The sequence below is a fragment of the Triticum urartu genome, chromosome 3 (genome assembly GCF_003073215.2).
Source record: "Triticum urartu cultivar G1812 chromosome 3, Tu2.1, whole genome shotgun sequence".
In the NCBI taxonomy this organism is placed as follows: Eukaryota; Viridiplantae; Streptophyta; class Magnoliopsida; order Poales; family Poaceae; genus Triticum; species Triticum urartu.
This window is the reverse complement of record NC_053024.1, coordinates 81,537,659-81,552,690: the sequence shown is the minus strand read 5'-3', so window position 1 is coordinate 81,552,690 and position 15,032 is coordinate 81,537,659.

Here is a 15,032-nt window from a genome sequence, read left to right as displayed (position 1 = left end):
AGTCCTCCGAGTTCATCGAGTATCTCCTCTGGGTGATGGAGCAGACAGATTCGCCCGAGGCGACAGTCAGGCGGAGGTGGTGGGCGTACAGGTCGAAGGTCGAGCACCCAGAGGATAACGAATCGATCGAGTATGGTGTGCCGTTCGTGAGGGTGCAGAGCCAGCCGGAGCCACAGGAGTATTCGTTCTCCCACCGCAAGAGGAGTCTGGATGGCGCGATGTCGCTTCCCCGTCGTTCTCCATGGTTCCCTCGACGCTCGCCTTGTTTCAATGGTGGCGGTAGGGTTTAAGGTAAGCGTCACACTAACCTAATCTTCCACCTGCTCATGCTTACAATCAGTGTGACAGCTAATGAAAATCATGCTTACAATCAGTCTCCGAGTACTACGCCAATCACCCTAAAATAGCTCTGGACCTTTGGGTCAAAGTTGTGACACAGTGTACAAATAAAGAAAAATAGATTGGTGCTTCTTTCAGAAAAGAGTACTCCCTAGAAAACTGCCAATATAAGCTACTAGTATTTGGTTACATGATTTGCTGCCAAGAAAGATCCGTCCACAGAGAGCTCCACACATCCCACTGGTGGTGGTGGATGCCAATGCGTGCATGCAGCATGGTTGGTGTCGGTAATTTTTTACTTGGCACACCTCACACTCTGCATATATGCCGGTTCCATACGTATATTTGTGCAGTTCCACCAAAATGCAGCTGAATAACCCTGTCTGCACAGATAATGAAAAAGCGTGATTACATTATAGTGGCACTAGTTGATGAAACACACAAAATAAATAGAAGAAAATATTGCAATAGTATCATAGTATGCCATGCTGCGAGGGCGAGATGGGCCCTCGACGCCTCATATGGTATGCCTCATACTGGACATCGTCCCAAGTCTCCCAGATACACCTTCTGCCAGTGATGAACATCAGTGTACAGTGGTAGTACAAGAAGGCGCCTTGAGACATTCAAATCTCTATTTTTGTACATATCAACTAAAATTAAGCACCCCAGTTTGCAGAAACGTTTAAACATTAACAATGGGACTAGTTGATGAAACATAGATTAACAAAGAGAAGCACTTTCTTTATCTACATTGGAAATGAAATGATAGATATGACAATCTCTCTATTTTAACTTTATTATTACTTCATTTTATTAGTGACACTAGGGTCGATCAGGTGGCAAACGAGGTGTACCATGCATCGCAAGGGTGGAGGCCAGGGGTGCTTAGACTGGGATGCTGAAGCTGGCTCTTTCAGTCACCAACATGGATGATTCAATTCATGGGACCTTTTGGTGAAGTTCACCTAAAATGAAGCAATGTCCCGTGAGCTAGCAACTTCTTCTTCAATTTTTTTAAGAAAAGGGCTCCATCCCCGGTTCCCTTTCCATCAGAAAATGAAACCCACAGAGCTTCTTCTTCATTAGTTGTAATAAAATTAAGCAACATCAAGATTGGTTGTGAAGCTCCTGGAATGCTCAACTATAATTTGGATATCATTTGTGCAATTCAACTAAGATCGAGCGTGAAATGTATATCTCTGTTTGCACAAAAAAGGTGGAAAGGAGGGTGACTAACAAGTGATGAAACATGCATCAAATGAAAAGAAGCATGTTCCTTATCTGAATGGCAATCCTACAAGGACAGTAGCAATTTATAAAGCACTGGCATTGCTAGATATTAGTGTGGGCATTAGGATTAACTATGACAACCATTAAATACGACATTACTTTGGGCACGAGAGAGTAGGCGGACCAGGACAGTTGCATTTCTAACGAAAAGAACCAACTTATCTTAATGGGAAATTTTAGCAGGACATGTAAAGAAGTGCCATTGCTTCATATTACTGGAGGCATTACATTGAAAACAACATTGGTTTAACGTGTCCTTACTTTTAATAGTGCGACTACTACATTTTACCAGTGGCATTACATAAGAATGGCTCAGGGCAACAAACATCAGAACATGATATCTGGGTTGGTCCCATTTTTGTTCGGTATAGCCACCTTATACTGTGTGAAGCTAGCAAATCTAGTGCTGGACTTACTCTGTTGACTTGTCCCCTAGTCCCCACTTCCTTTCCTTTTTATCCAATAGATCGGGTTTATATTGAGTTTGTACTGCGTTTCCCTTTATTTCCCTATTAGACCTAGAGACCAGTTGGATAGCCAGTCTCTGCTACTTTTCGCCCCCATTATTTCCTCTTTCGACCAAGTCCTAGATTCAGGTAACAAATCCTCCCCCACCCCCTTTCTTCCTTGTTCGAACCAAGTAGTACTAGATTCGAGTGCATGAACTAGTTTTACCTCTTAAACGTAAAAAAATTAGGTGGTTTTCGAACAGCCGATCGATCCTATCTACAATGGGGCCTAAGAAATAGTAAAAGATACAAATGCAGCGACGTCATGAGCTCGGGAAGTAGAGCAAGGCTGTTTTCGAAGGAAGTTATACCTGATGGTCGCCGGGATGTCGCTAGGTGGGCGGCGGGAGGCCGAATCTTCCCACACTACGGCAGCGAGGAAGAAGGGGTCGGAGGCCCTCCCTCGCCAGCGGTGCTTGGGAGAGAACGGCAAGGCAGGCTGATCGGGACACGCCCAACAGTGGGTAAGAGCCGTCGCCGAGGACGATCGCGTGAACGTTGCACCTTCTCACCTTCCCCGGCGGAGAGGATCCGGCTGGATCTGTGACCAGAAGTGAGCAGAGAGAGAGAGAGAGAGAGAGAGAGAGAGAGTGGCCACCGCTATCGTGTTTAGATCTGGAGAGGACGAGACAGTGTGAAGAGAGCAACACTAGCAAGCAAGCGCGGAGACTCCTGCCTATATAGTGGAGTAGTACTAGTTTTCTTTTGTCTACCTGAGCCGGCTTGACCTCGTCAATGACTGTCGAGAAGTCTTCATGCACGTGGCCCGGAGGCACAGTTGTCGTCATTTTGATCTAAAGCGCCGGATTATAACATATAACACGAAAAATGCCACATCACAAGAAATCATAACCTCACTGCCCAAAGGAGACAACATGAATCCCGAAGGATAAACTAGACGAGGAACAAAGCTCAAATTAAAGATAAACTCATAGAAAAGGGGTCCGTCGATAGATGTCCTAATTAACATAGCCGGCTTGACCTAGATGGCAGCCGAGTAGTCATTGTTCGTGCATGTGCCCCCAATGACTAGCCCAACTCAGTTGTTGCTGTTTAACCCTCACAGTGATCCGAAGCACATGAAACCTATTTTTACGAGATGACAAGAAACCTTTTTTTAGATTTCTCACCACAACTACAACCATGTGCAACACAGCCTGCATGATATGTAGATGATAGCTAATCCAGGCGTGTCTGCTGGAGTCTGGTCACATGCATGGACGAACTGATCTTCCGTGTCTTGTAGGGATCATCTAGGCACCAACGTAGTACAATATTTTTCTAGTACTATCGCTCATCTCCCTCTTCTATTAAGTCACCCGACTTGCGAGGCCGGGGAGTGTGCCTATGGTCAGTTCTCAATTGCCGTCCCACATGTGTGTGCAAACACAATATGACGCGCATTCCATTCAGAGAGCGGCGTGCCAGACCGACCGACCGTCTGGGGTGCGACACGAACACGACGGGCGTGCTGTATACTCGGAACATGTGTACCGCCGTTTTCTAGACGCTTTGCTCCATGGCGCGGGCGCAATCCATGGATACAAAATTAGTATACTGTATACTATTTAAAAGTCGAGGGCGGGACTTTTCCTGCGTGGTAGGCGGCGGGGTAGTTCCGCCTAGTCCGTTCGACAGAGACGCGAGAAGACGAGGGAGTAGGCTGCTGCAAACGTAGGGCTGTGTGATTTGACAGCGAGTTACTACTGGACAGGTGGGGCCCTATGATTTGACTTGCCATTATCATTTTAACTGCGGCGCTACGACCGGTGTGAGTCTCCCGATTCCTGACCACCTCCATACAGGTGCCTCTCCCAATGCTCCACCATGTAGTAGAGGCTGGCTCTTGCATGATAGCCCACTTCTCCACTTTTTCCTTGCCTCTCTTTCCTCCACATATGCAAAAATGCCATGTAAAGCGCACTATTGTACTTACTTTTACTTGCTCCTACAGGTGCTTAAGCTTGTCACATAGGCATAATGTCTGATGTGGCAAGTTAATCAAGAAGAGAGAGATTAGTTTGGTGACCCAAGGAAGAAACGGTGCTAAGCGTGTGTACCTAGGTGAAAAGACAATTTTGAGTCTATAGCTAATTAAATGAAGCAAACTTAGCAACACCATTTCATTGTAAGAGGTCACTCCTTGGCAAATGCAATAAATACTAGTACTCCCCGTGTCCCATAATATAAGACTAGCCACAATGGAGAGTAACATACACTAGTAATAAACACATATCCCTAGACTATGTTACTACCTTCATAGTGGGTAGTAACATAAGTGTGGTAACATGCAGAGCTTCATTTATTAGTTTATAGACTCATATTGCATTGGGACATGTGATGTTACAGTAACTAGCTAAGTTACTACAACTACCTCTCTCCTCATTAACTCATTGCCACATAAGCAAATTTGCTGAGTTGGACTCGATGTTACTGCTGAAGTTACTCCCACTCTGGCTAGTCTAAGAACGTTTTTGGCACTACACTAGTGTCAAAAACATTCTTATATTATGGGACGGAGGGAGTATGAAGAAAGAGATAGAGAGGAGTAAAAAATATGCACTTATAGCCAACCTTGTTGTAGTATGAGTGACTAAGTGATGACTATGTATGACATGCCAACATCAGATAGCCTAATGCACCGTGTTAAATCTCCAAGGGTGCGACCATGATACGGGCTGCTGGCAGCCCTTGTATCTGAGATCAAACGATCGCATGCTAAGTTGTTGAAAATTTGCAAAATAACCCTCCAGGATAGGATATTCACCCATAGGTCTAGAATCACGCCATGCAACCGTTCGATCTCAGATCCAAGGGCTCTCGGAAGCCTGTATCATGGGAGAATGGAAAGCCACTACCCTGCCATTCGCACGCTAGCAGTTCGCCCCTACTCGTCCCCGCACGTCCTTCAATACTACGGCGGTTCGCTCCTAGTCGTCCCATCCATTCACATTACGGCAGTTCCACTAATCCTAACCCTCCTCCCAAATCCATGGCGTCCCAAATCTCCACGATCGGCGGTGAGTACAATGTTAGAACCATCACCGGCGATGAGTTCGATGCCATCTACACCCGTTCTTCCGCGACGGTGAAAGGATGCCTTTCTCACTTCAGATGCATGTTCGAAGACTCAGATGATGAGTGGGTCACTTGGATAGATGTTGAGTACACCACAGTCCTAGGATGAGATAAGGATCTAAAGGACGAAGAGAGGAAGAAGCCCGCCATGATCCAGGTTTGCTTGCATGACTTATGCTTGGTCTACCACATATGCCATGCCGACGTTGAGTGACAGGATTTTAAGGACTTCCTAGAGAGCAACCTAGTCAAATTCGTTACTGTAGACTTTGGTAACGACAAAGAAGTCCTGCGTCGGATAGGCCTCGTTGTAGGAAACACCTTCGACCTCCAGAAGAATCGGCTGGTGTCCTCTCATCAGCCTTCAATGCTGACCCTGGCAGGAGCCATGGTTCATCCTTTGTACGGTAAACTAGAGAAACCTCCATACACGTTTCATCGTCATGCATGGCAGCGGAATGTACTAGATATAGACCACATCCACTACGCTGCAATGGATGGCTACCTTTGCTTCAATATCTACAAGGGTTGGATGAAGAGCAACAACCAAGTGTGCGGTTCAAGCAAAGAAGTATCGGCCAAGAGGAAGAGAGACAAGGACGAAGTCGAGGATGTGGACGAGGACTCTGAGTAAGGTGGCAGTGTCGTTGCTCATGGTGGTTCTAATGCAGTGTCTACCGAAATAGTTGCAAAGTTTAATTTCAGGCGTGCTTAATTTAATTTGAGGGGTGTGTTGTGCTGAGCCCCCAGCAGAACTATGTTATGTTTCTTCTCGTTACTTTAACTCTTCAGTACGTACATACTAGTATTTCTTACATTTCATCTTTTAGTTGGTATAGTACTACCACTCGTTTCTTCATATTACATACGTACAATATATATGGCCCATATCATATAGCCAGCAGTTTAGTTGTCAAAGAATTTCAGGGTGCTTAGTTTTGTCAAAGAATTCCAGGATGCTTAGAGGGTGCTTGGATCCAAGGGACTTATTTTAGGCTGACTAAAAATAGTCTCTTTAAGAGGCTAAAGTTCCAAGCACCCCTGACTAAAGAGGGGCTAAAACTAGTCTTGAGACTATTTTTTTAGTCAGGGGTACCCCTACTAAAATGCGGATTAGTCCTCTCTCTACTCATTTAACTCCTCTCCTTTAACACAGGCGAGTTCGGGATTGGAGGGTTTGGAGGATAATAAATGCTCAATAACTTGATTTTAGCCTTTTTAGTATTTAGATCCAAGCATGGGTGAGGCTAGCATGTTTTAGTCCCACTACTTTTAGTCATGGGACTAAAACATATCCAAGCACCTTCTTAGATTTATTTGAGGGGTGGGTTGTGCTGGACACCATTATTGTGACTAGCCTTTTTAATAGTACTATATGCATAATTTGGCGACGAGCGCTCTCTATATGTACCACCATTTTTTTAATTTCAAGTTTTTCTCCATGGCACAATCCATCGATACTACTGCTGTACAAAAGTATACATTTTTTAAAAGGCTAGAGGGCAGGGCAGTCTAGCTTGGCCAGTTTCACGAGAGGCGAGGGCCTTTGTGATTTGACGGCTCATTACCGCTGGAAGGCGGGGCCTTTTGATTTGACTGCTCATATAAATGCGCCGACGACCTGATCGAGGAGGAGCAAAGAACCGTGCGGTATACTCAAGTTTTCCAATGGAGTAGTACTGCGACGGAGGAGCACGAAACACGGCAGCCCAGTGCCATATGGCGATAAAAATGATCTAATTTGCTAGTCATTTCATTGTTAGCATTGTTCTATTCATTCCCTCAAAAAAACCATTGTTCTATTCATGCCTCGCAGAGAACATGACACGTGCGGCGAAACACCCAAAGAAAAAGATGAAACACAGGAGCAAAAGAAGGAAGATTATCACCCCAAATGATCTAATTCGCCACAGAGTCGTAACTGCTTCTTCATCGCCTCCACGACCTCCATCTCCTTGTGCGTATCCTCCGCCATCTTCTTCATTCTATCCATGATGTGGGATTTCTCGACGTGAGCCTTCATCATCTGTTCCACGGCCGCATTACATACCTTGACAGCAGCCGGGTGCTCGATGCGGAGCTTCGCCAACTCCTCCTTCTGTTCCATGACGAGGGCCTGCAGCATCTTCATCGAGGAACTACTATTCTCATGCAGCTTCTTCCAGCCGGCGTTCTTCTCCTTCAACAGGTCGATCTCGTGGCAGAGCTTCGCCTTGTCCTCCTGAAGTCGCAGGATTTCGCCGGTCGACTTCTTCCCCTAGGCAATGCTCTTCTTCAGCAGCATCACCAAGCCGGCGGTCAACTCCCCCTACTGATTGAGCTCAGCGGGCATGTCATCGAGGCTCTCCTTCAGCAACTTCATCAAGCCTTGGATGAACTCCTTCTGCTTATTGAGGTGCTTATTGAGCTGATCGGGCATGCCGTTGAGGGATAACGACTCCAGCTCCGCCGGCTCGGCATGTTCGCCTCTACAGCTAGGGCGCTCCTGGGAGCCATCGCCTACCCGTGAGAGATCTTTCGAGGTCTCTGCGTGGCGGCGAGCCCTCTTTTTTTCCATAGCCTTGGTTGCCGCTCCCTTGTTACGAGTAGTTCTCGACCTAGAGCTCTGCTCACCGGCCATGGCAACGCCGGACGAAGAAGAAGCACTTATGAGGAGTAAAGGTAGAGTAATTTTTGGTTAGGTAGTTCCCCTTTTTATAACCTAAGTACTAGCACTAGTACTAATACCTGCATAGTGGGAACACATTCAGGTTTGGTACGTACTAGTAGGTGTGAGCAGGCTTTCGAATGTGATGGGAACAAGGTAAATATTAATTGATGGTTTTGGTTTTGAGGCCTGAAACGGCTCCGGATGAGTTTAGCGGAACATAAATTTAAAGTACTATACTTCTCAAATGCATAAATATTATGTTACTGTCAAAAATTGGCACAAAATACGAAGGAGACCAATGGAAGTACTACTAGCAACCCACGATTTAACTACTCGCATGCGCGTAGTGGAGTAATAATGTCTTTCTTCCGCCCTCACGTCCACTCGATTTGCATCAGCTGTATTAATTGACCATCAATGAAGTGAACGACTCTACACGCGTCAAATTATCACATGGGGTGGATCTTGGTACAAAATTGCGTCCGCCCGTGTACCCGCGTGTGCGTGCGAGGGAATGAGTGCGTGCGTGTTGGAAATATGCCCTAGAGGCAATAATAAAATGGTTATTATTGTATGTGTTGGAAATATGCCCTAGAGGCAATAATAAAATGGTTATTATTGTATTTCCTTGTTCATGATAATTCTCTATTGTTCATGCTATAATTGTATTAACCAGAAACCGTAATACATGTGTGAATACATAGACCACAACATGTCCCTAGTAAGCCTCTAGTTGACTAGCTCGTTGATCAATAGATGGTCATGGTTTCCTGACCATGGACATTGGATGTCATTGATAATGGATCACATCATTAGGAGAATGATGTGATGGACAAGACCCAATCCTAAGCATAGCACAAGATCGTGTAGTTCGTTTGCTAAAGCTTTTCTAATGTCAAGTATCATTTCCTTAGACCATGAGATTGTGCAACTCCCGGATACCGTAGGAGTGCTTTGGGTGTGCCAAACGTCACAACGTAACTGGGTGGCTATAAAGGTACACTACAGGTATCTCCGAAAGTGTCTGTTGGGTTGGCACGAATCGAGACTGGGATTTGTCACTCCGTGTAAACGGAGAGGTATCTCTGGGCCCACTCGGTAGGACATCATCATAATGTGCACAATGTGATCAAGGAGTTGATCACAGGATGATGTGTTATGGAACGAGTAAAGAGACTTGCCGGTAACGAGATTGAACAAGGTATCGGGATACCGACGATCGAATCTCGGGCAAGTATACCGGTAGACAAAGGGAATTGAATACGGGATTGATTGAATCCTCGACATCGTGGTTCATCCGATGAGATCATCGTGGAGCATGTGGGAGCCAACATGGGTATCCAGATCCCGCTGTTGGTTATTGGCTGAGAGTGTCTGTCATGTCTACGTGTCTCCCGAACCCGTAGGGTCTACACACTTAAGGTTCGGTGACTAGAGTTGTAGAGATATTAGTATGCGGTTAACCGAAAGTTGTTCGGAGTCCCGGATGAGATCCCGGACGTCACGAGGAGTTCCGGAATGGTCCGGAGGTATATATATATATATATATATATGAAGTCTATTTTCGGCCACCGGGAGAGTTTCGGGGTCACCGATATTGTACCAGGACCACCGGAAGGGTCCCGAGGGTCCATCGTGTGGGGCCACCTGTCCCGGGGGTCCCATGGGCTGAAGTGACATGGGAACCAGCCCCTGGTGGGCTGGTGCGCCCCCCTTGGGCCTCCCTTGCGCCTAGGGTTGGAAACCCTAAAGGGGTGGGGGCGCCTCCACCTGGCTTGGGGGCCAAGCCACCCCCTAGGCCGCCGCCCCTCCCATTAGATGGGATCTCTAGGGGCTGGCGCTCCCAGGTCCCTATATATAGTGGGGGGGAGGGAGGGCAGTAGCACCCTAAGCCCTTGCGCCTCCCTCCCTCCCGTGACACCTCTTCCTCCCCGCTTGCGCTTGGCGAAGCCCTGCCGGGATTCCGCTACTTCCACCACCACGCCGTCGTGCTGCTGGATCTCCATCAACTTCTCCTCCCCCTTGCTGGATAAAGGAGGAGACGTCTCCACTCCGTACGTGTGTTGAACGCGAAGGTGCTGTCCGTTCGGCGCTAGGATCATCGGTGATTTGGATCACGACGAGTATGACTCCATCAACCCCGTTCTCTTGAACGCTTCCGCTTAGCGATCTTCAAGGGTATGAAGATGCACTCCCCTACCCTCGTTGCTAGATTACTCATAGATTGATCTTGGTGATGCGTAGAAAATTTTAAATTTCTGCTACGATCCTACAGTGGCATCATGAGCTAGGTCTATTGCGTAGATTCTATGGCACGAGTAGAAAAGTAGTTTGGGCGATGATTTGTTCAATTGCTTGCGTTACTAGTCTTATCTGATCAGCAGCATTGTGGGATGAAGCCCGGACCGACTTACACGTACAGCTTACGTGAGACAGGTTCCACCACTGACATGCACTTGATTGCATACTGTGGCTGGAGGGTGTCTGTCTCTCCCACTTTAGTCGGATCGGATTCGATGAAAAGGGTCTTATGAGGGTAAATTAGCAATTGGATATCACCGTTGTGGTTTGTGTAGGTAAGAAACCCATAGCAGCCACGTAAAACATGCAACAAAAATTAGAGGACGTCTAACTTGCTTTTGCAGGGTATGCTATGTGATGTGATATGGCCAAAAGGATGTGATGAATGATATATGTGATGTATGAGATTGATCATGTTCTTGTAATAGGAATCACGACTTGCATGTCGATGAGTATGACAACCGGCAGGAGCCATAGGAGTTGTCTTAATTTATTTATGACCTGTGTGTCAATGAAAACGCCATGTAATTACTTTACTTTATTGCTAACCGTTAGCCATAGTAGTAGAAGTAATAGTTGGCGAGGCAACTTCATGAAGACACGATGATGGAGATCATGGTGTCATGCCGGTGACGATGGTGTTCATGCCGCGCCTCGAAGATGGAGATCAAAGGCGCAAGATGATATTGGCCATATCATGTCACTTTATGATTTGCATGTGATGTTTGTCATTTTACGTCTTATTTGCTTAGAACGACGGTAGCATAAATAAGATGATCCCTTAATTTCAAGAAAGTGTTCCCCCTAACTATGCACCGTTGCTAAGGTCTGTTGTTCCGAAGCACCACGTGATGATCGGGTGTGATAGGTTCTAACGTTCGCATACAATGGATTTAAGCCAGATTTACACACGCAATTCACTTAGGTTAACTTGACGAGCCTAGCATGTACGGACATGGCCTCGGAACACGGAAGACCGAAAGGTCGAACATGAGTCGTATAGTGGATACGATCAGCATGAAGATGTTCACCGATGATGACTAGTCCGTCTCACGTGATGATCGGACACGGCCTAGTTGACTCGGATCATGTATCACTTAGATGACTAGAGAGATGTCTATCTAAGTGGGAGTTCATTGAATAATTTGATGAGATGAACTTAATTATCATGAACATAGTCAAAAGGTCTTTGCAGATTATGTCGTAGCTCATGCTTTGGTTCTACTATTTTAGATATGTTCCTAGAGAAAATTTAGTTGAGAGTTGACAGTAGCAATTATGCGGACTGGGTCCGTGAACTGAGGATTGTCCTCATTGCTGCACAGAAGGGCTATGTTCTTAATGCACCGCTTCAGTGCGTTGAACCTCGACGTCGTCTGTAGATGTTGGGAAACATCTGACATACACGTTTTGATGACTACGTGATAGTTCAGTATGTAATACTAACGGTTTAGAATTGTGGCACCAAAGACGTTTTTGAAACATCGCAGAACATATGAGATGTTCCAAAGACTGAAATTGGAATTTCAGACTAGTGCCCACGTCAAGAGGTATGAGACCTCTGACAAGTATTGAGTATGTGCTCAGATTGTCTTTGTACTACAATCGCTTGAATCGAGTGGGAGTTAATCTTCCAGATGAGATAGTGATGGTTCTCCATAGTCGCTGCCACCAAGCTATTGGAGCTTCGTGATGAACTATAACACATCAGGGATAGACATAATGATCCTTGAGCAACTCACGATGTTTGACACCGCGAAAGTAGAAATCAAGAAGGAGCATCAATTGTTGATGGTTAAACCACTAGTTTCAAGAAGGGCAAGGGAAAGAAGGGATACTTCATGAAACGGCAAATCAGTTGCTGCTCTAGTAAAGAAACCCAAGGATGAACCCAAACCCGATACTAAGTGCTTCTATAATGAGGGGAACGGTCACTGTATCAGAACTACCCTAGATACTCGGTAGATGAGAAGGCTGGCAAGGTCGACAGAAGTATATTGGATATACATTATAATGTGTACTTTACTAGTACTCCTAGTAGCACCAGGGTATTAAAATACCGGTTCAGTTGCTAAGTGTTAGTAACTTGAAATAAAAGGCTACAGAATAAACGGAGAGTAGCTGAAGGTGAGATGGCGATATGTGTTGGAAGTGTTTCCAAGGTTGATGTGATCAAGCATCACATGCTCCCTCTACCATCGATATTGGTGTTAAACCTAAATAATTGTTATTTGGTGTTTGCGTTGAGCATAGACATGATTGGATTATGTTTATCGCCACACGGTTATTCATTTAAGGAGAATAATGGTTACTCTGTTTATTTGAATAATACCTTCAATGGTCTTGCATCTAAAATGAATGGTTTATTGAATCTCGATCGTAGTGATACACATGTTCATGCCAAAAGATATAAGATAGTAATGATAGTACCACGTACTTGTGGCACTGCCATTTGAGTCATGTTGGTATAAAACGCATGAAGAAGCTCCATGTTGATGGATCTTTGGACTCACTTCTTTTTGAAAAAAATTGAGACATGCGAACCATGTCTATTGGTAGATATGCATGAAGAAACTCCATGCAGATGGATCGTTTGGACTCACTTGATTTTGACTCACTTGAGACATGCAAATCATACCACATGGGCAAGATGACTGAAAGACCTCATTTTCAGTAAGATGGAACAAGAAAGCAACTTGTTGGAAGTAATACATTTTGATGTGTGCAGTCCAATGAGTGCTGAGGTACGCAGTGGATATCGTTATGTTCTTACTTCACAGATAATTTGAGTAGATACTGAGTATATTTACTTAATGAAACACAAGTCTAAATTATTGGAAGGTTCAAGTAATTTCAGAGTGAAGTTGAAGATCATCGTGACAAGAGGATAAAATGTGTATGATATGATCATAGAGTTGAATATCTGAGTTACGAGTTTGGTACACAATTAAGACATTGTGGAAATTGTTTCACAACTAATACCGCCTGGACCACCATAGTGTGATGGTGTGTCCGAACATCAAAACTGCACCCTATTGGATATGGTGCATACCATGATGTCTCTTATCGAATTACCACTATCGTTTATGGGTTAGGCACAACCGCATTCACTTTAAATAGGGCACCACACAATTCCGTTGAGACGACACCGTATGAACTATGGTTTAGAAAACCCTAAGCCGTCGTTTCTTAACAGTTTGGGGCTGCGATGCTTATGTGAAAAAGTTTCAGGCTGATAAGCTCGCTCAGATTCGAAAGCAATAAGGGATTGTTTCTAGAATCAGGTCCTTTCTCGAGGAAAAGTTTCTCTCGAAAGAATTGAATGGGAGGATGGTGGAGACTTTATGAGGTTATTGAACCGTCACTTCAACTGGTGTGTAGCAGGGCACAGGAGTTGTTCCTGTGGCACCTACACCAATTGAAGTGGAAGCTTATGATAGTGATCATGAAACTTCAGATCAAGTCACTACCAAACCTCATAGGTCGACAAGTATGCATACTACTTCAGAGTGGTACGTAATCCTGTCTTGGAAGTCATGTTGCTAGACAACAATGAACCTACGAGCTATGGAGAAGTGATGGTGGGCCCAGATTCCGAAGAATGGCTCGAGGCCATAAAATCCGAGAGAGGATCCATGTATAAAAGAAAGTGTAGACTTTGAAAGAACCACTTGATCGTCGTAAGGCTGTTGGGTGCAGATGGATTTTAGAAGGAAGACAAACAATGATGGTAAATGTCACCATTAAGAAAGCTCGACTTGTCATTAAGATGTTTCCTGACAAGTTCAAGGAGTTGACTATGATGATACTTTCTCACTCGTAGCGATGCTAAGAGTCTTGGAATTATGTTAGCATTTACTGCATTATTTATGAAATCTTGCAGATAGGATGTCAAAACATTGTTTCCTCGACATTTTTCTTGAGGAAAGGTTGTATGTGATACAACCAGAAGGTTTTATCAATCCTGAAAGATGCTAACAAGTATGCAAAAGCTCCAGCAATCCTTCTAAGGACTGGAGTAAGCATCTCAGAATTGGAATGTACGCTTTGATGAGATGATCAAAGATTTTGGGTTTATACAAAGTTTATGAGGAACTTGTATTTCCAAAGAAGTGAGTGGGAGCACTATAGAATTTTTGATGAGCATATGTTGTTAACATATTGTTGATCAGAAATGATGTAGAATTTCTGGGAAGCCTACAGGGTTATTTGAAAAGTGTTTTTCAATGGAAAACCTGGATTAAGCTACTTGAACATTGAACATCAAGATCTATAAGGATAGATTAAAAAAACGCTTAATAGTACTTTCAAATGAATACATACCGTGACAAGATTTTGAAGGAGTTCAAAATAGATCAGCAAAGAAGGAGTTCTTGGCTGTGTTACAAGGTGTGAGCATTGAGTAAGACTCAAGACCTGACCACAGCAGAAGAGAGAGAAAGGACGAAGGTCGTCCCCTATGCTTTAGACGTAGGCTCTATAGTATGCTATGTTGTGTACCGCACCTAAAGTGTGCCTTCCCATGAGTCAGTCAAGGGGTAAAAGAGTGATCCAGGAATGGATCACACGACAGCGGTCGAACTTATCCTTAGTAACTAGTGGACTAAGGAATTTTATCGATTATGGAGGTGGTAAAAGAGTTCGTCGTAAATGGTTACATTGATGCAAACTTTAACACTAATCCGGATGACTCTGAGTAGTAAATCAGATTCGTATAGTAGAACAGTTATTTGGAATGGCTCCAAGTAGCGCATGGTAGCTACATTTGCAAGATGACATAGAGATTTGTAAAGCACACATGGATCTGAAAGGTTCAGACTCATTGACTAATAAACCTCTCTCACAAGCAAGATATGAACAAA